General features: G+C 37.3%; 1 long non-coding RNA gene across 2 annotated transcripts in view; it reads right to left on the bottom strand.

Moving 5' to 3' along the window:
• The window catches only part of LOC109550766 (uncharacterized), a 211,099-nt gene that overhangs the window by 128,777 nt on the left and 57,680 nt on the right, over window positions 1-24,642 (bottom strand). Inside the window, exons 4-5 of one of the 2 annotated variants that reach the window (XR_012333878.1) lie at window positions 23,511-23,689; window positions 264-331 (exon numbers count right to left, since the gene is read on the bottom strand). This is a non-coding gene — a long non-coding RNA (uncharacterized lncRNA). The remainder of the gene's footprint in view (window positions 1-263; window positions 332-23,510; window positions 23,690-24,642) is intronic. The other variant, XR_012333877.1, reaches the window with a different exon arrangement.

Genomic DNA, 24,642 nt, shown 5'->3' with positions numbered 1-24,642 from the left:
CATGCCCACTGCCAGGTCTGGTGCATGGAGGTAACTGTGTTCAGAAATGCCAGCGTTTGGAGGAGTTCTTGACTGTGTTTGTATTTATGATCACAACTCTATGTTTAAGATGATGTGACTTGGATTCTTCCAGTTATTTTCAGGCTTTCTTGCCCTTCAGATAACTAGCTACACTGGCAGCCACCAAGAGCCTAAGCAGGTGACATTGGGGACAATTGGACAATTCTCCAATTAAAAGCTGTTTCCTACAAACTCCAACTTACCTTTGCACTCCATCCTTATAAACCACCTCCAGTTGTCTCCAATTCACTAAGCTGCCTTTTGCTTCTTCCTGAACAAGAGGGATAACAGAAGAAAAAAAAATGTTTTTCTTTTATTATAAGTTGTTCTAAGAACAGTGCCTGGCAGCACCACTTTGGTTAGAGTTTCTGACACATAAGCTAGTTTTCAGGAGTTTATCACATTCACTACTTTATTTGTTAAGTTGTAGAAACCTTAACTGGGGGTCAGAGTTCATACACATGCTCCGTTTACGGAAACATGACTCAAACTGCAGCTGGCCTGTTGCTGTTTGCTATGAATAGTGTCATTTGTGTCAGACCACACTTATTGGAATCTGTCTTCAAATACAGCTTTGGTTAAAATGAAATACTGAACTTTTGTTGAAAAAAATTTAATTTCTTACATGGGGCCAAATCTCAGATTAGAGACAGAAAATATAGCTCTGAATCTGGGTAAATTAGATTCATTATGACGAATCTTGTGGACAGAGACCCTAATTTACTTGTTAATTAATATACCTGTGCCTAAATAGAGCGCAACTGGCAGGCACATAATACATGGCTGCTGAATGACTTAGTTGTAGGAAGTTTATTTTGGGAATTAAGATATCTCATTAAGAATACTTTGGAGGATAGAAGTGGCTCAAACTGTGAGCCAAAAAACTATAAACCACATCTTTAAAATACACATATATTAAATACTTTATTAAATGGAAAAATGACGACTTGAAAAATACCACTGGTTATTCTTTTTAACATCTTTATTGGAATATAATTGCTTTAAATGTTGTGTTAGTTGCTGCTTTATAACAAAGTGAATCAGTTATACATATACATATATCCCCATATCCCCTCCCTATCCCACCCCTCTAGGTGGACACAAAGCACCGAGCTGATCTCCCTGTGCTATGCGGCTGCTTCCCACTAGCTGTCTATTTTACACTTGGTAGTGTCTATATGTCCATGCCACTCTTTCACTTCGTCCCAGCTTACCCTTCCCCCTCCCCATGTCCTCAAGTCCATTGTCTACGTCTGCGTCTTTATTCCTGTCCTGCCCCTAGGTTCTTCAGAACCTTTTTTTTTTTTTTAATTCCATATATGTGTGTTAGCATACGGTATTTGTTTTTCTTTTTCTGACTTACTTCACTCTGTATGACAGACTCTAGGCCCATCCACCTCACTACAAATAACACAATTTCATTTCTTTTTATGGCTGAGTAATATTTGCATATATGTACCACATCTTCTTTATCCATTCATCTGTCATGGACATTTAGGTTGCTTCCATGCCCTGGCTGTTGTAAATAGAGCTGCAACGAACATTGTGGTACATGACTCTTTTTGAATTATGGTTTTCTCAGGGTATATGTTCAGTAGTGGGATTGCTGGGTCATATGGTAGTTCTATTTTTAGTTTTTTCAGGAACCTCCATACTGTTCTCCATAGTGGCTGTACCAACTTACATTCCCACCAACAGTGCAAGAGGGTTCCCTTTTCTCCACACCCTCTCCAGCATTTATTGTTTGTAGATTTTTTTATGATGGCCATTCTGACTGGTGTGAGGTGATACCTCATTGTAGATTTGATTTGCATTTCTCAGATGATTAGTGATGTTGAGCATCCTTTCATTTGTTGGCAATCTGTATATCTTCTTTGGAGAAATGTCTGTTTAGGTCTTCTGCTCATTTTTGGATTAGGTTGTTTGTTTTCTTGATATTGAGCTGCTTGTAAATTTTGGAGATTAATCCTTTGTCAGTTGCTTCATTTGCAAATAGTTTCTCCCATTCTGAGGGAGAAAGGTTTATGGTTTCCTCTGCTGTGCAAAAGCTTTTAAGATTTATTAGGTCCCATTTGTTTATTTTTGTTTTTATTTCCATTTCTCTAGGAGGTGGGTCAAAAAGGATCTTGCTGTGCTCTGTGTCATAGAGTGTTCTGCCTATGTTTTCCTCTAAGAGTTTGATAGTGTCTGGGTCTTACATTTAGGTCTCGAATCCATTTTGAGTTTATTTTTGTGTATGGTGTTAGGGAGAGTTCTAATTTCATTCCTTTACATGTAGCTGTCCAGTTTTCCCAGCACCACTTATTGAAGAGGCTGTCTTTTCTCCTTTGTATATTCTTGCCTCCTTTATCAAAGATAAGGTGACCATATGTGCGTGGGTTTATTTCTGGGCTTTCTATCCTGTTCCATTGATCTATATTTCTGTTTTTGTGCCAGTACCATACTGTCTTGATTACTGTAGCTTTGTAATATAGTCTGAGGTCAGGGAGCCTGATTCCTCCAGCTCTGTTTTTCTTTCTCAAGATAGCTTTGGCTATTTGGGGTCTTTTGTGTTTCCATACAAATTGTGAAATTTTTTGTTCTAGTTCTGTGAAAAATGCCATTGGTAGTTTGATAGGGATTGCATTGTATCTGTAGATTGCTTTGGGTAGTATAGTCATTTTCACAATGTTGATTCTTCCAATCCAAGAACATGGTATATCTCTCCATCTGTTTGTATCATCTTTAATTTCTTTCATCAGTGTCTTATAGTTTTCTGCATACAGGCCTTTTGTCTCCTTAGGTAAGTTTATTCCTAGGTATTTTATTCTTTTTGTTGCCATGGACCACTGGTTTTCAATCACTAAAATTTCCATGGGAAAAAACCTTGGTATACCACAGGTTCCAGTGGTCTCTGCCCATCTGGAAGTGTAAACACCTAAAAAGGAGGCAGACTTCACTAGTGAAGACAACCCGACTGTCTTCTAAGAGCCAGGCAGGCGTGTTGGCAAGACCAGTGATGTTAGAGGCATGGCAAATACTTTCTAAGCAATAGATGCTTATCAAAGCTCCATTTAGTGAATAATTATTTTGCAGTGGAAAAAATGTTCATTAGCACAGCACCACTTCGGGGAAACTCCCTTCCACATTTTTGTGTATATGATCTAGGTTGGACTGGCTCCAACCCCAATCATACAGGTCTGGACTAGAGACAATCTAAAGACTTTTAATAATGCCATCAGAAAAGGGATGCATTTGTTTTGGTGAAGTTGTGAAGGTGATAAGAATGAGGAATTGAGTTATTTCTGTCCATCTTTACCACTAAGTGGGAAGAGTCTTTCAGAGAACGAACATTATGCAAAGAAACTTACAGATGAGAGATGAATACAGAGAGTTTTCTGGTCATATTGTGAGAGCATCTGGATCCAGCTATACCTGAAGCTGATATCTGTACTTTCTGTTTAGTGGAAAACTTTTTTAAGTCCATTTTTTCCCCAGCATATTTCTCTCCATTGCTTTTCCTCAGTCCTCATCCAACAAGGTAATATTTTCCCTAAAAAATTCATATCCAAAATAATTTTTTATAATTTACTAATAAATGATCTATGTCTCTATTAGGTATCCTTAATGCTCTACTTTAAAAGTATCTTTCCAAGTATAAAACTATTTGAGACATTATCATTTCAACATAATTTTTAAGAAAAATCTCTGAGAGCTCAGAATATTGTACACAGTAGTTCAGTGAGAGTCTGGTCTAGCTCTTTTCAGAAGGCAGAAGAGCTATCTGTAAGAATAAAAAAGATTAACCAGCCTGTAAAAGCAGAGTTTTTCTGAATCAAAAGCAGTAACACAGGCACTAAAAACCTTGCTTGACTTGTAATCAGCCTTTGTATTTTATCCCCTCCCACACAGACAGTTGGGTCAGGGAAACTCCATTCTCTCATATTCCTACATCTACACTTCTGGCATTTATTTAATTTCTAATGGAAAAGTCACCACTGCCAGTCTGGCAGGCACTTGGGAGATGTTCAGACTTTCCTTCTTCCAATGTTACCATGCCAGGTTCCCAGAGGTGGGACTTCCACTTGTGACACTTGGACCACAGCCTGTCCTCCCTTTGCTATTTCAACTTCCTTTTAAGACTTTAATCATCTTGTAACTTGGCTGGTTTATACTACCAGCACTTGGCTACCAGGATTGGGAGCTACTGGGAATCTATCTATTGCTCGTATCACATTATCTCTCTTTATCCCCAAAGTCCTACCATTTGAAATTAGGGGTTTAGTAGACAAATTCAACTGATACGACTTGCCCATAAAAATTTTCTCCAAAGACCCAATAGCATTTTGTCATTGGGCTGTTGTGTCTAAACATGGCGTACTGTGGTACCCCTCTCTGCTTGAGAATATTGGCATTTGTCCCCAATTCTAGTCAGACTGGTCTTCATACCAAAAACATGTGAAACAAGTGTCAGATGAGCTACAGAATTAAGTTTCTAGACAAAGGCACTAAAATTTAATGGAAGCAGGGTGGCCACACCACACAGAAGTAAGTGTGGCATATCACAACACATCTTCCCCTGGCCCCCAGACCCTCTAATCAAGAATCTGCCCATGCAGTGTGGAGTCCAGCCAGATCTGAGAGCTGTATTTTGCAGTGGCAACTGTTCCCATATGGAGCAGATGATTTCTGATTTCTTTGGTCTATTTCAGATTTACATTGATCTATTTGCCTATTCATGCCCAGCACTACACTGTCGTAATTACTGTGGCTTTATAATAAGAATTGGCATCTGAGAATAAGTCTTCTCAGCTCATATTTCTTCTTTAAGAAAGTCTTGGCTACCTTAAGTCCTTTGTGTTTCTTTATAAAATTTATACTCAGCTTGTCAAATTTTTAAAAATCCATAAGAGTTTAGAGTGCAGGGTTTCATTGACAATTGGTATAAGACTGAGTTTTCCAATCCATTCATATTATATAACACGATTTAGATTTTCTTTAATTTCTCTTCGTGTTTTCAGTTTTTTGTGTAGAAGTCTAGCAGAAGTTTATTTAGATTTATTCCTAGGTGTACAACACTATGATGCTATTATAAGAGCATACACTAAATTTCATTTCCTAACACTTTTTAATATATAGAAATGAACTGATTTTTAAATATTGATTTCATGTACAGCAGTCTTGCAAAACATTCTTTAAGTCTCATGATTTAAATGTAAATTATTTTAAAATATTTTATATATAATTGTAGTATCTGCAAATAGAAGTTTACTTTTATTTTGTCATTTCTAAACCTTATGGCTTTCATGTGTTTTTTGTTGCCTTGCTGTATTACTATGAACTCGAGCAATTGTTGAATAGGAATGATAACATGCTTGCCTTTTCCCAATTCCAAAGAAAACAATTTCACTATTTCATCATTAAGTATATTTGCTGAAGTTTTGTTGTTTTGTTTGTTGTACATATTCATTATTAGATTATTGAATATCTGTTCTAACCTGGTTTGCTAAGAGTCTTTGGGTTTTTTTCGTCATAAATGAATGTCGAATTTTATTATATACATTTTCTGCATCTGTTCAGGTTATCATGATTTTGTCCTTCGGTTAATTAATGTAGCATGTTACTAGAGCAATATACCACTCAGAGGTGAGGATTAAAAATTTAAAAGTTCTGTGAAGGGCAAGGGCTCAATTTTGTCAAGGAATATCACATTGTTTACACTAATAGCAGTTATAAATAAATGCAAGTAAATCAGAGAATAAGTTACAAGGTACTTTTCAAAGACAAAAGACTTGAGAGGAAGAGTATCTTAAAATATGTTATGAGAGCCTTAGCATTATTGCAACTCGTTAAGCATTTACCACATGCAGTATCTAACTTATCCTCAAAAAACCCAATCACTTCCACTTAAGAAAGATAAAACTGAAGCTCATTGTGGTTAAATAATTTGGCCAATGTTACACAGCTAATAAGCGCTGATGAGGGCATTCCAAATGGCTCCAAACCCAAATTCTTAAGTCTCTTTTGGAGAAGGCAACATAACATTAGTGGGTGAGGATTTTACAGTGTCAGTTTTGATAAACAATGTTTTAAAGTGATATTCTTATAGATGAAATAAAATCAAGAAAAAAATTCTACTCCGAACCATTTTATAGGGATTATTCTTCATGTGAAGAATTATAAAATCTGCAATTCTTTTATTCTAGATACTCTCACATAACTTTCCCTAATTGAAAGAACTTAATTGTGTGTCTTTGGGTCTGTGGGTTGAGCAAAGGGTTGAATGTTTGCATGTCTTATGGTAAAATTCATTCTTCAGTTCCCTTCATTCCTTCCTATGTGAAAACTCAATGTACTCGTAATAGTCCCTAATATATTGTCTGTCACTTTTGACACTGTTAACTACTCCAATACTTTGATGACGCTCTATGATAACATCACATTCTTCCATTCTCCTTCTGCGCTTCTGTTCTTTTTTGTAGGCTGTTCCATCCATCTTTTTTTTTTTTTTTTTTTTTTTCGGTATGCGGGCCTCTCACTGTTGCGGTCTCTCCCATTGCGGAGCACAGGCTCTGGACGCGCAGGCTCAGCGGCCATGGCTCACGGGCCCAGCCGCTCCGCGGCATGTGGGATCCTCCCGGACCGGGGCACGAACCCGTATCCCCTGCATCGGCAGGCGGACTCTCAACCACTGCGCCACCAGAGAAGCCCTATCTCTTAAATGTTGATGTTCATATTCACTTATTGGAAATCTCATATCTTGGGATCATATCTTATATCTTATCTACCTAGTAGCTCATGCCAGAAAATAAAAGTGATAAGTGATTTATACATCATTAATACTTCAATATAATGTCAGTATGATTATCAGTTTTTTCTTTTTGCTAATCAGACTTAACTTTTTAAAAATGAAGACTTTATATTTTTAGAGCAGTTTTAGGTTCACAGCAAAATTGAGGGGAAGGTACAGAGGTTTCCATATACTGTTTGCCTCTCCACATAGAGAGCCTCTCCCATTATCAGCATTCCCCACCAAATTGGTCCATTTGTTACAATTGATGCGCCTACACTGACACATTATAATCACCCAAAGTCCATAGTTTACATTATGGTTCACTCTTGGTGTTTTACATTCTACAGATTTGGACAAATGTATAATGACATGTATCCACGATGTAACATACAGAATATTTTCATTGCCCTAAAAATCTCCTGTGCTCTGCCTGTGCATCCTCTCACCCGCCAAGCCCTGGCAACCACTGATCTTTTTACTTACTGTCTCCATAGTTTTGCCTTTTCCAGCATGTCATATAGTTGGAATAATACAGTATGTAGCCTTTTCAGATTGGCCTCTTTCACTTAATAATGTTCATTTAAGGTTCCTCCATATCTTTTCATAGCTTGATAGTGCATTTCTTTTTAGTGCTGAATAATATTCCATTGTCTGAATGTACCACATTTATTTATTCATTGACCCACAGAAGGACATCTTGATTGTTCTCCAGTTTTGAAAATCATAAACCAACCTTCCATAAACATCTATGTGCAGGTTTTTGTGTGTACATAAGTTTTCAACTCCTTTGGGTAAATACCAAGAAGTGCGATTATTGGAGCCTATGGTAGGAGTATGTTTAGCTTTATTAAAAAGCACCAAACTGTCTTCCGCAGTGGCTATACAATTTGGCAATCCCTCCAGCAATGAATGAGAATTCCTGTTGCTCCACATCCTCACCAGCATGTGGTGATGTCAGTGTTCTGGATATTGCCCATGGTGTGCAACTGTGCAGCAGTATCTCATTGTTATAATTTGCATTTGCCTGATGACATATGATGTAGAGCATCTTTTCATGTGCTTATTTGCCATCTGTACATATTCTTTGGTGAGGTGTCCATAGATGTCTTTGGCCCATTTTCAAATCAAGTTGTTTTCTTTATTGTTGTTTTAAGAGTTTGTTGTATATTTTGAATAATAGTCCTCCGTCAGATATATCTTTAGCAAATATTTTGTAGTCTGTGGCTGTTCTTCAGCATTATTTTTTATATTCTTCATTATATAGAATTCCAACATTGCAGAAAATATGAAGATAAAAATTACAAACAGAGGGCTTCCCTGGTGGTGCAGTGGTTGAGAGTCCGCCTGACAATGCAGGGGACACGGGTTCGTGCCCCGGTCCGGGAGGATCCCACATGCCGCGGAGCGGCTGGGCCCGTGAGCCATGGCTGCTGAGCCTGTGCGTCCAGAGCCTGTGATCCGCAACGGGAGAGGCCACGACAGTGAGAGGCCCGCATACCACAAAAAAAAAAAAAAAAAAAAAATTACAAACAGAAAAAAATTTTAAATTCACAAAATATATTACACATATGCACAGGGATAATAAAATATGATTTAAAAACATTAAAACATGGAAATGTGAACAGCAAATGAGGAAGGTGACAGAGAAATAAGATCAGTGAGGAGTGTACAGGGCTTTAAAATTCAGATTAAATAGTTGTTGACTATAATATGGTAAAACTTTACATCAAGATTTTGAACAATGCTCCTCTCCATTCTTTTCTATGTGTTCAAAATATTTCATAATTTAAAGAGGAAAAAATAGAAATCAGAATGCATTCTATTGTTCGATACCTATGATGTTGCTGAACATATTACTTTAGTCTAACCTCTTTTTAGGGTTCAATTTCTTTATTTAGAAGATTCTCTTCCATTCCAAAATTCTAGAAACAGTTTTTTTCATTTATTTATTTATTTACTTACTTACTTATTGGTTGCACCGGTGCAGCATGTGGGACCTTAGTCCCCTGACCAGGGATTGAACCTGCATCCCCTGCCTAGCAAGGTGGATTCTTTACCACTGGACCACCAGAGAAGTCCCCTAGGAATGCTTTTATGATGTTATGTTTCACTCCTTTTCTAGGTACATCTTAATTTACAAATATGAAACTTCAAATGTTTGCTTAAGAAATACCTTCAGATTAGTTTATAAGGGGAACGTAAACACATTGTAACCTTAGTGTTTAATGTATTGAAACAAGTGCCCTCACTTGAATCTGGACTCTGCTATTAGCTGAGTAAATGAACTCAGTAAATGGTCAGTAGCTTGTATAAACATCACTGGTCTAAATACAGGATGTGTTATACCATGCCCAGATTGGGTCAACATCAAAAGGAGGTATGTGCTAATGAATTTTTCCCACTTCTTTTGGAAAAACATATATCCATTGAGCTCACAGATCAGGGTTTCCCATATGCAGTGCATTTAATGCTAAGCTAAAATTTAAAAAAATATTTCCAAAATGATTTGACAAATCACAACCACCACATTTCTAAATGGTCCTTGGGGTGGACCAAAAAGAAAACAAGGGCTTTCAGGCTCTTCCTGACTGAGGCCTCCAGCTGTACCCCAGAGCAGTTAGAGCAATGATCTGGGCAGAACTTTCCTCCCTGACATGAACCAGACCATAATCATCTACAGCAATCGAGTCCTTTAAAAATATTCTCCAAAAGTGAAAGTTTACAAAATAAAGCTGAGACTCCAAATATTTGCATAGGCCCTAGATGTGAGGAATTAAGGAACTTCTGACTCTGCTCAGTTTCTCAGTGGATAGGCCAGTGTCAGGGCCTCCAAGTTCTGCTAGTTGTAACTTGCTTTCCACAGGGATATGAAGAAGGAACTGGTAAGACTCTTAATTGCCTACATGAAGGAAGTCATTGAGGACACTTAGGCTGATAAAAGAGAGAATGAGGAGTAAGAGAGAAGCCATGGCTTGAAAGCTGGAAGGATTCCTTTTACTCTGCTCCCTACATTCACACTCACTCCAACATGGATCTGAGATGACTAATGTGTGGACTTCTAATTCTGTTCGCTCATCGTCTAAGCAGGAACAAGCCCTTTTGAAGTCTCCTTGTTTACTCTTTCATCTCATTCTCTACTTCTTTTTTTTTAATTGAAGTATAGTTGATACAATGTTGTGTTAATTTCTGCTGTACAGTAAAGTGACTCAGTTATACACATATAGACGTTCTTTTTTTTATATTCTCTTCCATTATGGTTTATCACAGGATATTGAATATAGTTCCCTGTGCTGTACAGTAGGACCTTGTTGTTTATCCATTCTATATAAAATAGTTTACATGTGCTAATCCCAAACTCCCAGTCCTTCCCTCCCCCACCCCTTCCCCCTTGGCAACCACAAGTCTGTTCTCTATGTCTGTGTCTGTTTCTGTTTTGTAGATAGGTTCATTTGTGCCATATTTTAGATTCCACATATAAGCGATATCATATGGTATTTGTCTTTCTCTTTCTGACTTACTTCACTTAGTATAATTTCTAGTTGCATCCATGTTGCTGTAAATGGCATTATTTCATTCTTTTTTATGGCTGAGTAGCATTCCATTGTATATATGTACCACATCTTCTTTATCCATTCAACTGTTGATGGACATTTAGGTTGTTTCCATGTTTTGTCTATTGTGAATAGTGCTGTCATTCTCTACTTCTTAAATTCTCTAAATCGTCAAATGTTGACTCTATCAAAAATTTGGAGTGCAGTTTTGGGATCTGTTGTAGGAGAATCTGTCTTACTTCTTTTGAATTGGGGTTGGAACTAAAGAAGGGCAAAGACACAGGATAATTAAGATAGAGGTTGAAACACATGGGTATATTATATTTGTTTGTTGAATTTGTTATAAATTCAAAACTTGAATTTTAAACATATGTAACTTCCTTGAACCCTACATGGTTGTCTGCCCCAGGAGCTATTTTCTAGGGAGGCCATGCCTGAACTTCTGATGGGAGGTCGTTTTTGTCAGGTTCCTGCTTGAAGGTCTCTTGATCTCAGTATATGTGTGCAGTGAGCTGTGTGAAAAAGACCAAAGGCAGCACATGTTCTGATATATCTGGAGGTAGGCTTTGTGGGTGGTGGGGGGAGGGGGGAATATGGGCATAGAGTTGGAGAACAGAAATGAAGATCAAGCACAAGGTCAGGGGCTTCCCTGGTGGGGCAGTGGTTAAGAATCTGCCTGCCAATGCAGAGGACATGGGTTCGAGCCCTGGTCCAGGAAGATCTCACATGCTGCGGAGCAACTAAGCCAGTGCACCACAACTACTGAGCCTGTGCTCTAGAGCCCGTGAGCCACAACTACTGAAGCCCGTGTGCCTAGAGCCCATGCTCTGCAACAAGAGAAGCCACCGCAATGAGAAGCCCGTGCACAGCAACAAAGACCCAACACAGCCAAAAATAAATAAATAAAATAAAATTTTAAAAAAGCACAAGTGTCAGTCAGCTGGCCTGAAAAATGGCAAAGAAATCAAGGTTTTGTTTTGTTTTTTTTCCCAAAGAACACTGTCAACATGAACTTTGAGAGTAAAAAGAACTAAGTCCTGAAGGAATCAAGAATAAAGTTTGTGACATTAGTCAGAGCTTAGAAGGGGAAAAGATGGAAAACAAGACCACTATCACCCCATGAGGGAAGATGGGCTGGAATAGTGGGGAAGCATGACCTGGGAGGAGGACAGTGTAGCTCTGCTCAGGGGATGCACCTGAAGGGGACCAGATACTTACAAGTTGGGAGCTGGCCTGGCCTCTGCCAAACAGATCACTGTTTATCTTGAGCCGAGGCAATAACTGCAGAGTCCACTGCATTTGGGACAGCTCCACACACCTCTCTAGAGGAGTACCTTGGTTGTTCTTCTGGCTATCATACAGGGAAAGCTCCCATCTGGAGATGTCCGCCTATCTCCTGTTGATCATTTGGCAGGAAGAACGCCTGTGCCCCAAGACTGCACAGTCCTATCTGAACTGTCCTCAACAGAACTTCCCTATTTCCAATGGCCCAAGATAGCCGTAAGGCTTTTTTAAAAAGAGGTTGGATCCTTGACATCAAGAATGTATGAGGTTGGAAGGCGAACACCTCTGTGACTGTACATGGGTGGTACTAAAGAGAACAAGCTCCAGGTGTCCACTTGAGCCAAGAGACAGATGCAGCTCTACCCTCCATCTATGAGGGTCTTTTATCCTGCCTCCAGACACCCACCACCTCACCATGCTGCTTGACTCAACCTCATGGTTCTTTGGGTTTCTCCACAAGGATTGTCTTTGCTATAAGCAGTTAATTGCATTTAGGTAAAACAAACCAACCAACCAACCTGAGCATTTCTCTCTCCCTTGAGAATACTAGCATGTCTTTAATTATTTCTTGGGAGTCTATAACTTTCTTTCCCAAAGTAAATAGCATGAAAAAAATTTTCTGTCAAACCCAGTTAATTGGTATCTTTAGGAAGACCCACAGGATAACTGTGAATGTAGCCTGATTCTATTTTTTAAAAAGATGATTCTATTTCCTAAAATATTACCTGGAAATAGTTCTATAATTCTTCCACTGCCACCTTTTGCCTCTGCTGGTTCCTTCTTTTTCCTTCCTTCCTCCCTCCCTCCCTCCCTCCCTCCCTTCCTTTCTTTCTTTCTTGTCTCTGCTTTCAGGTATTCATTCCTAGTCAGCTCCTAGCAATTTCCGTACTGACAGATCGTCTCCGACTCTGGTTTGCCTTATTCTTGCCCTGCCTTTCCAACTGGTCCTAGTGTGTGTTCTCTATCCCAGCAACGACTCCTGGCAGACTCCCGTTTTTGAGTTGCTGGTGTTTTGTGGCCAGTACATCGGTATAATTTTAGCAAAGGCAGAAATGGGAAAAGTTGTGCAATTCTTTTATTCTTCCTAATCTCTCCCCCGGGAGAAATAAATCTGGGGAAAAGGATAGGGAGGTGCAATGGAAAAGGTCAGCGCAGATTGCTGTGCTTCTGAGAAGAGTGAGGACAGCACTCTTCAGACAGCTGGATTGGGCTGGAGAAGTTGGCCCCTGAGTGAACCATGTGAAGCCGAGAGCCTGTGACCCCTTCCTAGGCCACTGCCCTCAAGCTGCCACTTGTACTGACTGATAGAGTCAAAGGGATCCATGGCCCTAGTCAATCATATTCTACCACAGGACACTGCATCAGCCCAGACCTAGAAAGCCAGAACAGATTAATAGCTTCCTTACATTTCTTTGGGTGGTAATACATAGCTATTCTTGGCTGGTGGATTAATTCTGATTTCAAATAAGTTAGTATAAACTTTCTAGCTCATATACAAATTGGCCACTCTTCCTTTGTACCTATACTGCCATCAAAATAACACCAGAATACATTGTTATTCTCATCTCTGTTATTATTTTTGTTGGTAAGATACAGTGTCTAATAATAGCCAAAAATATAGCACTTATTATGGGCCAGGAGCTGTTCTACATGCTTTATATATATTAAGTCATTTAATGCACATAATAACCCTATGAGGAAGGTACTTTTATCATTCTCATTTTACAGAGGAGAAAACTGAGCAGAGAGGTTGAATAACCTCCCAATCTCTTGCCAATAATCCATGGTGGAGCGGTGATTCAAACTGAAATAATCTAACTCTGAAGTCTAGATTTCCAATCATTAAATTATTAAATTGTCTTTATATAGTCATCAATACCTAGCACAGCATTAAACAAATGAGTGCTTAATAAAAAAAATCCAAGTTCATTATTTCAATTGGGGATATTAAATCAAGTGCTTTAACATGATAAATATTTTATTTGATACATTTTCCACCCGCATTAGGAAACTAAGAGAGTTTAAGAGCCCTGACTTATTGGGTGGGGTCAGGATTCTAAGTCATCTGACTCTGAATCCAGGGCTCTGCCTACCCTGCCAAGTGATCTTTCTACTCGGCCCATGGAACTACAGGATCTCTTGGTCCTCTTGTGGCTGCAAGGGCTGTTCTCTGAGGCTCTGCAAGGGACCTCACTGGACCATTTTTGCACAACCAGGGATAAGTGTGGAGGGAGACCTGTGGTACCCATGGAACCGAGGTGTCTGCTGCCCCTCAGATGGCCCTGCCTAAGCCTCGTCCAATAGCTTGATTCTCAAATCAAAAGTGGGAAAGTCTGGGTTCTGTTCCTGCCTCACCAATAATCCTGTGCTATTGAATCACTTCCCTTCTGTGTTAAGAAAAGGGAGAGAAAAATCAGTGCTGGCTCTTCAGTTTCCAATCCCGTTTTCCAAGAATGGGGAACTGAACTACCTGGGTTCCTCAGGAAGGCTTGAGCACAGAAGGTGAGATGCTCTTTCTCCTCTCGGGATCCTCCTGAACACCACTGAGGTAGTTGTCTATTTAGAATACTCCTTTTGCCTTTTGGCTTTAATGACACATCTCACCAGGCCTAGAATTAAGATATAACTTTAAAAAATGTTTTAAATACAACGACTGTTGAATGTCGTCAACAGACACAGCAAGGAGAGTTTTGGTTTATGAATAAAGCCACAAGGGTTCTAAGCTACCACTTTTCGTGAGTTTTGCGAAGTAATGTCACTTAACTATTCCCGTGAAACAAAAATTTACCCAGTATATTTCACGTGACTTCAAAGATGATATGAGGTGATGCATTTAGTTAGTTATCCTTTCACATAAACTCAGGTTTATATATATTTGAGTGCCTCTCTCGGCACTCTTTATTCTCAATCGCCTTTAGTAAAACGTTCCACTTTTTTCTTTACCCTGTTCTCCTTAGGAAACAATAAAAGGTTAATTCACAATCTTTGTAAAGTAGAGAAAAAATAACTTTGGGGGATTTTACGAGGTGGCTTTCTAATCCAGGGACAGGACTCCAGTCTGAGTCTTTGTTTAGAGAGAAGTTTTTTGCAGGCCGTTTCTCCACAGATGGCACTTTGGTCACTTTACAGTAACCAAACCTCTCCGTAACCGAGCTCTGTGGGGAGACGATCATGCCCCGGCTCTTCCAGCCAGCAGTTACATTTCTGCGCTTCCCTTTGATTTCCGGGAAGGAGACTTATGTTATAGCTCAGTGTTTTCTTTTCAATCTCAGCTCCTTACAGCCCCATCATGTGCAGTCTAACAATAAAAAGCGGTAAATTTTTAGTTCCTGAATGTTGATTATATAAGAGCCAGAAACTATGTAAGCATAAAGCATTAATCACCTAGATTCTACCACAGATGGGATACACTGTTATAGTGTTCGTGATTATCTCCTTAGATAGCTTTCTATGTAGACAGTATTTAGTGTTTATATTCAGTATTTATATATGTGTGTGCATATAAAGCATTTACATATATATAAAGTGTTTATGTATATATATTAAAAGTGGTTTTTTATATATATATATAAAACCAATAATATGAATCTCAGAGATCCAAACTGTAATCTCAGTGACATATATATATATTTGACTGTATGTTTTTTAAAAATATGAAACCATATGAACTATCTTGTTTTGCGGTCTTTTTTTTTTTCATTTAAGAGCACATTACATGTTTCCTAGCCCAGGTGATCATAAACATGAGAAGAGATAAACTGTGGTACATTTATACAATGGAATAGTATTCAGCAATAAAAAGGAGTGAACCATGTAAACACAAAAAAATATAGATGAATCTCAAAAAATAATACTGAGTGAAAGAAGCTTTAACCAAAAAAGTACTTATTGTTATGAGTTCATTCATAAGAAGTTTTTAGATCAGGCAAAGCTCATCTGTGGTGAAAAAAAATCAGAAAAGTGGTTGCCTTGACAAAACTTGAGGCAGGAAATGAAGAAGGGGCAAGATGGAGTGGCTGTAATGTTCTATTTCTTTTTTTTTTTTTTTTTGGCTGCACCTTGCAGTATGTGGGATCTTGATTCCCCAACCAGGGATCGAACCCGTGCCCCCTGTAGTGGAAGCATGCAGTGTTAACCACTGGACCGCTGGGGAAGTCCTTGTAACGTTCTATTTCTTGATAGGGGTTTGGGTTACACAGGTGCATGCAAGTGTCAAAACTCATCTAATGGTCCACTTAGGATTATGTACATTTCATTGTACGTAAATTTACCTAAGACAAGAACAACAAATAGAAAACTCTAGTTAATAATACACATGCTAAAGTATTTAGGGGGAACTGAACTAATGTCTGCATCTTACTTTGAAATGCATTAAAAAAAGACAGTTGGGAACAGGGATGGATAGATGGATAGATGAGTTATAAAGCAAGCATAGTAAAATGTTAATTATAGCATCCAGGTAGTAGTTATATGTGTGTTCTCTGTACAGTTTGTTCAACTCTTCTGTATGTTTGAAAATTTTTCATATTAAAATGTTAGCAAGAAAAAAAGACCATATAACATGTTCCCATGTCAAATATGCTTCCACAACATTTAATGGACTGATTAAATCAACATCTGTAGAATGGAATACAATTCAGTCACTGTTGAACATTTAGGCTATTTAAAACTTTGCAAAATAAGCTATATTACAACAATTATACTTAGATATTTAAACCCTTGTCTTATTATATCCTTAGGACAAATTCCTATGAGCATAGTTGCTAAGTCAATAAAGAATTAAGGATTTGGCTTCCTATTTTCATCCAGAAGACTTGGGACACTTTTCTCTTATTAAATAGAAGACTTCATATTTCCTTTTAAGATTTCCATAAAGGTTGAGTTTTGTTCTTTTTTCATCTTTGCTTATCAGTTTGATATCCTGAATGGACTCTCCTTATAATTTATTTTTGGCTTTCTCCCTCAGCATTTCAGAATCAAGGAAAAAAGGACTTAAAAGAGAAGAGAGATTATTCAACACCCAATGATGAACTAACAATCTGAATTTCAGAGATCCAAAAGGTAATCTGCCTCAAACCTATTTTCAACATTTGAAATGGAATTAGTGTTTAATCAGAGATTGTCTGACTGAAGGCGAAAATCGGTTTCTAGGTTTTCTATCTAGTCTTTTCTCTCTGTGAACACCCAAAGAATGTGCACTGAATATAAGAATACAGGAGGCATTTACCCTTCATATCATGATATCACTGTGCTTTGAAAAATCATAAATTGGAGTTGTATGTGCTAGCGCCTTTGGGTGATCAGCAAGCTGTATAAAAACCCAACGAAAGCCAAGGTTGGATCACTTCTATTTAAATGATGATTAAAAGCCCATGCAATCTGTGCAGCAATTCAGTGTGTCAGAAGAGGCAGCACACAAACAAAACACTTGGCTACTGGTCCCGCTCATTGTGGTGTGGATTACAGTCCCGTTTTATCCCTTTCTCTTGGCTCTTTCAGCAACAGATGAAACCGCTGAAGCCACTCAGCAGACAAACACGCCAGCGCACGGGCCAGAGGACAATTTCCCTTTCCCAGCAGCAGCTCTGGGCCCTTCCCCGGACTTTCCAGATGACTTTTATAGCAGCGGCTGACTTCTTGAATAGTTTTTATTTTGATAGCCTAGAGCAAAATAACAATGCAACATTGCCTAGTGAAAAGACTGGGATTCAAACTCTAGATCTATGTCTCTTTTGGTTTTGACTTGAATACAAGAGACTTCAAAAAGGCAACAACAGTGAATATGTATGTGTATTCACTCCTCATGGAGGTTTAACCAGTTTCTGAGCAACAGGTGCATTTTACAACTTCCAAAAATGATACTGTGTTGAACAAGTTCTCTACTGTATTCCAATATCAGCTTTCAAATGGGTTGGCCCATTTCAGGCATTTGAAAATGGATTCTCTGTAGAAGTTGATACTGTTGATGACCTGTTGGAATTTCATTTCCTCTCTGATTTTCTTGATATTGCACCTTCTAGGTTCCCACCTACCTCCCTGAAAGTCTTTTCTCTCTTGACTGGCTCATTTCATTTATCTCAGACCCTATAAATAGTTGTCACTCAAACTTCAGTCTTTAGCTGTATATTCTATCTCTACTTTTTCCTATAACGTTAGGAGAAAAAGTCAGTTCCAAAATTTGGATGGGTTCCAAAAAGTGGAATCAAAATTTAAAATTCTGGTAATATGTATCTAAATTGGTATAACTGTCTGGTATATCCTGTCAATTCCCACCTCCTGAAGATAATAGCAATTTTCTTGAATGCTTGTCAAGCAGGTTCCTACCATTCCCAGTGTTGGGTAGACTGATGGATGAAAAAATGACATCTTATCCAGCCAGTCTTATGAATGCTCATGTTCCTCGTCTGTTTTTAAATAGTAATGTTTATCTTTTTTATGTCTGTTTCCTTTATATTACAAATAAGCAATTGCCTATGATGAATATTAAAAATTTTTTCCAGTTTCTTTTACATTTTAGTTTTTAATGTGTTGTTCTTCCATGTGAAGAACATTTCATATAGTCAACTCAACTGAGCGTCTTATTTCTTATGAAGTAATGGATAAACATAGAGCCATAATGAGTAAAAAACTTGATGGTGAGGGTATAAAATAATTATTGTGAGTATGAGAAGACAGAGTTAACTGCAGAAGTGTGGAAGAAATGGCAGACAATATCGAGACCCCAGATGACCACAGATACCCTGAATTAGGCACTAATCTGTATTTTTAACCAGGTAGAGCCAGTAGTCTAGGTATATAACTACTAATTGTAGACAGTTGTGCTGATCTAAGGTATAGTTTCTGGAGGCAAAAGGAAGGATTAGTAAGTGAGGTAATTGAAAATGTTAGCAAGATAATTTATATAACAGATTATGTAGTCTGGTATGTACTACTGAATTAGCTGCTGTTTCAAAATATAGAGCAATATGGGGTAAGTGACAGAGGACCAGACTGTGACTGAAACAGACTAAAGTCAGTTGACCATCACACTAGAACATCTTAAGAGACTATTTTTCAGAGTTATGGAGATTTTCCATTTCATTGAACTTCCTGTCCACAAATCTTTATAAATTAATGATAAATAACAACCAGGAAAATAAATGACAACAATGATGACAGGTAGAAACTGTGCTATAATAAGAGGCCAAAATCTCTTATTTTTACAAAAAGATTTTTGTAAATTTTTTTTTCTTTTTAGAAAAAAAAAAAGGAAGAACAGTAGTTTCTAGGTATACTTGTGAAACGAGGTCACCCATAGCTTTTGGGATGTAGAATGAAACTGTGCTGCGGAAGCAGAGTTCTGAGGTGAGAGAAAGCTTTAGTTAAGACAAGGAAGGAATGAAGTAGTTGAAGGAAGAGGTATATGTAAAGGATGAGGACATGATATATGGAGAAGGTATACCATGTATCAAAAATTGTTTTAGGGCTTCCCTGGTGGCGCAGTGGTTAAGAATCCGCCTGCCAATGCAGGGAACACGGGTTCGAGCCCTAGTCCGGGAAGATCCCACATGCTGCAGAGCAACTAAGCCCGTGCGCCACAACTACTGAGCCTGCACTCTAGAACCTGGGAGCCACAACTCCTGAAGCCCGTGTGCCTAGAGCCCGTGCTCCACAACAAGAGAAGCCACTGCAATGAGAAGCCCATGCACCACAACGGAGAGCAGCCCCCACTCACCACAACTAGAGAAAGCCCGTGTGCAGCAACGAAAACCCAACGCAGCCAAAAATAAAATAAATAAATTTTAAAAAATTGTTTTAAAATTATTTTTAATCTCTGAAGGTCAGTTTTGCTTTAATATCATTTATCCACTTGTGATTTGTTTTAACTTGTCACATTTGAAACCCAGCAAGATCTTTTATTCTGAAAATTCATGTCTTTATTCTGGAAATTTCTCCTTAATTAACCTTTTGTATAAAGGGTATAGCATTCTTTCTATTCTTTCCCTATGAAACTCCTTTTAGACCTGAACTGATGTCTCCTATCCTATTATTTGCATTTATTTACGTCTTTTTTATATTTTCTATTGATCAATCTTCCAGTGTATCAATTCTCTTTAACTGGTCTCATCTACTCTTTAATTATTCCACTGAATTTTTAAATTTCAATTACTGTATTTTTCAGTTTTAGTTTTCAATTGTTCATTCTCCTGTTTGTTGTATTTATTGAATCTCCCTCATGGTGATCTGATTCCAAACGTAGTTTCTAATTTTTGACTGAGTACCTCTCCAGCAGAGGTTGTTCTACAGGTTTGAAGGTATTCTCAAGCCTTAGCACTTGAAAAAGATGGCCAAGCATGAATCCCACCTTTATGTAGGAAACTCAGTTCTAGCTTAAACTCCTACTCATCACTCTAACTTTGTGTTTCCATTCTTGGTTCAGGCACCTAAAATTTTTCCTTTCTTGCTTTTAAACTTTGTTATGTACTTTTTAAATATGTGTTGTTCCAGGCCAACATAAAACTGGAAAATTCTCCAAATAATTTTATGAACCCAGGATAACTTTAAAACTAAAACCTGATAAAGACAGTATCAAAAAATGATATAGATTGATCTTATTTATCAATATAGACATAGATGCATAAATTGCACCAAATATTAAAAAATAGGTTTTTTAACATGGAACCACCTTTGTAGTCCTACAATAAATCCTACTTAATTTGCATTTACTATTTTTTTGATACATTGCTAGATTTTATCAATATATTTTACTATATTAACAGATTAAAAGGGAAAAACCATATGAATATAACTGATGGTGAAAATATGATTCAGATTAAACAGTCATTTCTTATAGAAATTCTGAGTAAAATTAGAATGCAAGAAAAGACTTAAATATAGTTAATTCTTTACAAAAAAACCCAGTAGCAACTATTACCCCAAAGAGCAAAACCTAAAACTATTTTATTTAAAAATCAGGATCTATTCAGGGGTAGTGAATATATTAACATAAAATTTAAATAATTGGTTTGATTATTTGAAATAAAATGGTAAAACTATCAATTTTGCAAATACTATGATTATACAACTAGAAAATTCAAGGACATTTAGTTACAAGAGGGAAAAAAAAATCTGTAAGAGTATTTAACAAAGTAGCTAAAAGGAAGCTAAGTATATAAGTATCGTTAGGTTTACTCTATTTTAGCAATTAGCACCTAAAAATGAAACCAGGGAGAAATATTCCATTTGTAACAGAAATAATCTATAAAAATATTAAAAATAAATATAATAAAAAGTCACAAGGTCTATATGCAGAAAACTGTAGTATCTTAGTAAAAGACATGTCAAGATTTGAGCATACGGAACTTCCCTGGTGGTCCAGCGGTTAAGACTCTGCGCTCCCAATGCAGGGGGCCCGGAGTTCGATCCCTGGTCAAGGAACTAGATCCCACATGCTGCAACTAACAGCCTGCATGCTACAACTAAATAAAAAAGGATCCCACATGCTGCAACCAAAGATCCCGCATGCCACAACTAAAGATCCTGCACACCACAACTAAAGATCCAGCACGCCACAACAAAGATCCTGCGTGTCGCAACTAAGGACCCAGTGCAGCCAAATAAATAAACATTTTTTAAAAAGATTTTTGGGCTTCCCAGGTGGCACAGTGGTTAAGAATCTGCCTGTCAATGCAGGGGACATGGGTTCAAGCCCTGGTCCGGGAAGATCCCATGTGTCGCGGAGCAACCAAGCCCATGCGCCACAACTACTGAGCCTGCGCTCTAGAGCCCACGAGCCACAACTAGTGAGCCTGCGTGCCACAACTACTGAAGCCTGTGCGCCTAGAGCCCGTGCTCCGCAACAAGAGAAGCTACTGCAGCGAGAAGCCCACATACCACAACAAAGAGTAGCCCCCTGCTCAACACAACTAAAGAAAGCCCACATGCAGCAACGGAGACCCAATGCAGCCAAAAATAAATAAATTAATAAATTAATTAGTTAATTTTAAAAAAAGATTTGAGCATGTGGATATATTCTTGGATTGGTAGAATTGCCATCACAGAAATGTTAAACTCTCCAAGCAATATAAAATGTACTTAAAATTTCATTACAATTCTAATAGTTTCTTGTTGGAATTGGATTAAGTTATCTTAAGTTTTATGTGGAAAAAAGTTGATATAGTATAGCCAAGACAATTATAAAAATGAAGAATAACAAAGGGGAAGACTTGTTTCTCAGGCTATCAGAACTCAGTACAAAGAGACTGGGAAAACAAATATGATATTGGTATAGCTATGGACTGACTTATTACAGGTCATAGAATTCAGAAATAGATTCTAGTATACATGATAATTTTAATACTTGGCTAAAGTTGTGGTTTTACAAAACGCAAAAAGGCAAGTAACTTAATACATGGTGCTATTGCTACTAGCTATCAAAATAGAAGATAATAAAATTGGATCCCACTCTTAACCATTAAAAGAAACCTTCTAGATGTAGCAATAATAATTATAATAAAAATTGTTTTAAAATACAATCTAAGAGACTATGTGTACAATCTAAGGCAGGGGAGATCTTAACCAATATTGGAAACCCAGAAGCTGTTAAGAACGTATAGATACATTTGAGTTTTTGATACTAAAATTTTATGGCAATAAAACCAAAGATAAGATAAAAAAGTCATGTAATGACATTTTAATGATTAATAGCTACAATATTTAAAAAATGAGCTCTAATAAAGAAAAGATAAATATCTCAAAAAGAAAAAATATATAAATAGGCAATTTAAAGTACAGATTACCAAGAAACGTGAAAATAATAAATTTAACAGTAATATGAAAATGCATATTAAAGTAATGATAAATCACTTTTCTCTAAACATACTGGAAAAAATTAAAACCCTTATCTCCAGGGGCTTCCCTGGTGGCACAGTGGTTGAGAGTCCGCCTGCCGATGCAGGGGACACGGGTTCGTGCCCCCGTCTGGGAAGATCCCACATGCCGCGGAGCAGCTAGGCCCGTGAGCCATGGCCACTGAGCCTGTGCGTCCAGAGCCTGTGCTCCGCAATGGGAGAGGCCACAACAGTGAAAGGCCTGCATACAGCAAAAAAAAAAAAACCCTTATCTCCAACTGTTACCATAGATGTGGGGAAATATATACTCTCAGATATTGATGATGGCAGCAGAAATAGCTGTAAACTTTCTAGAAACAAATCATTGAATAACTACTAAAATTAGTATATGTATATATAGTGTATCTGTAATTTTCAAATTGTAATTCCATATATATAATTATTATATATTTGTTTATGTATTTTAAAATATTTATAATGTACATTAAAAAATAAACCACGTGGTAAAGCAAAACTTTATTTACATATATATTCCATGGAGGACTTACAGATTTGGTACTCAAAATCCATGCCATTATACTTCTAGTGTGTGTTCTGGTTCTGCAGAGTCTGGAAGGTTAAAAAGCACATTTTTCAGACTCCCTTGCTAACTCTAGAATCCTGGATGTGATTTGGGTTTGGCTAATCAGATGCACTTGTATAAAATTTGGAAGGCAGAAGTCAGTCTTCTCATGAAAACATCAAGATTCCTTTGTCTTTAAGTTTTGGCAATTTGCATATGTCTAGGTGTCTTTGTTTTCTTTTTTATTTGGGGCATTTATCCTGTCTGGGGTTAGCTGAGGTTCTTGGATCTGTGTTTTGGTATCTGTCATTAGTTTTGGAAAATTCTTGGCCATTGTCTCGTCAAATATTTCTTCTGCTCTGTATTTTCTCTCTTCTCCTTCTGGAAATCCAATTACACATATATTAAATTACTTGATTTTTTTGCATACCTCTTAGATCCTCTGCTCTTACCTTTTCACTCTTGTCTGTCTCTTTATGTTTTTTTCCTTGGCTGTTGATGAGGCTCTTGAAGACATTCTTCATTTCTCTTACTGTGTACTCATTTCTAGCATTTCCATGTGATTCTTTTTTATAGTTTTCATATATTTGCTGAAATCACTCATCTTATCATGCATATTCCACCTCTTCCACTAGAGATTTAACACATTAACACTGTTATTTTAAATTTTATGTCTGGTAGTTAACAACATGTATGCCATGTCCAAGTATGGTTCTATTGAATGCTTTCTCTCTTAAAAGAGTGTTATTCTCTTGCTAAAAGAAAAAAAAAACTATCAACTAAGAATCCTATATCCTGCTTTCCTTCAAAGGTGAGGGAAAAATAAAGACATTTCTAGATAAACACAGCTAAGGAAGTTTGTTACCACTCAAATGAAAAGACAGTATCTCAAAGCCATATGTAAGATAAAGACATCAGTAAAGTAAATGCCTGGGCAATTATAACAGCTAGTATTATTGTAACAACATTTTGTCACTCTACCTTTTGTTTTGTAAATGATTTAAGAGACTAATACATTAAAAAAATTTATTAGTCTACCAGCTAGTACTATTGTAACTTTGGTTTGTAACTCCACATTTTGTTTCTACATAATTAAAAAACTAATGCATTAAGAAAACAATTATTGGGTTATGTTTTCAGACAAAAATGTACAGTGATGTAATTCTGTGACCTCAGTAACCAAAAGGGATGGGGACCATGCTATAAATGAGCAGAGTTTTTGTAAGTTATTGCAGTTAATAAATTCAAATTAGAATGTTATAACTCTGTAGGATGTTAAATGAAATGCCCATAAAGAAAATAGCTACAGAATATACACAAAAGAAATTGAGAAGAAAATTAAAATATTTCCTACCAAAAATCAACTAAATATGAAATAGACAATAATGCAGTAAGAGAGGAACAAAGAATATTTAAGGCATATAGAAAACAAATAGTAAAATTACAGAAGTGAACCCCTCCTTATCAGTAATTACTTTAAATGTAAATGGATTAAACTCTCCCATGAAAAGAGAAGTTAGAAGAATGGATTCTTTTTAAAGTTCTACCTATATGCTATTTACAAGAGACACTTCAGACCCAAGG

The sequence above is a fragment of the Tursiops truncatus genome, chromosome 9 (genome assembly GCF_011762595.2).
Source record: "Tursiops truncatus isolate mTurTru1 chromosome 9, mTurTru1.mat.Y, whole genome shotgun sequence".
In the NCBI taxonomy this organism is placed as follows: domain Eukaryota; kingdom Metazoa; phylum Chordata; class Mammalia; order Artiodactyla; family Delphinidae; genus Tursiops; species Tursiops truncatus.
This window is presented reverse-complemented; position numbering and strand designations above follow the sequence as displayed.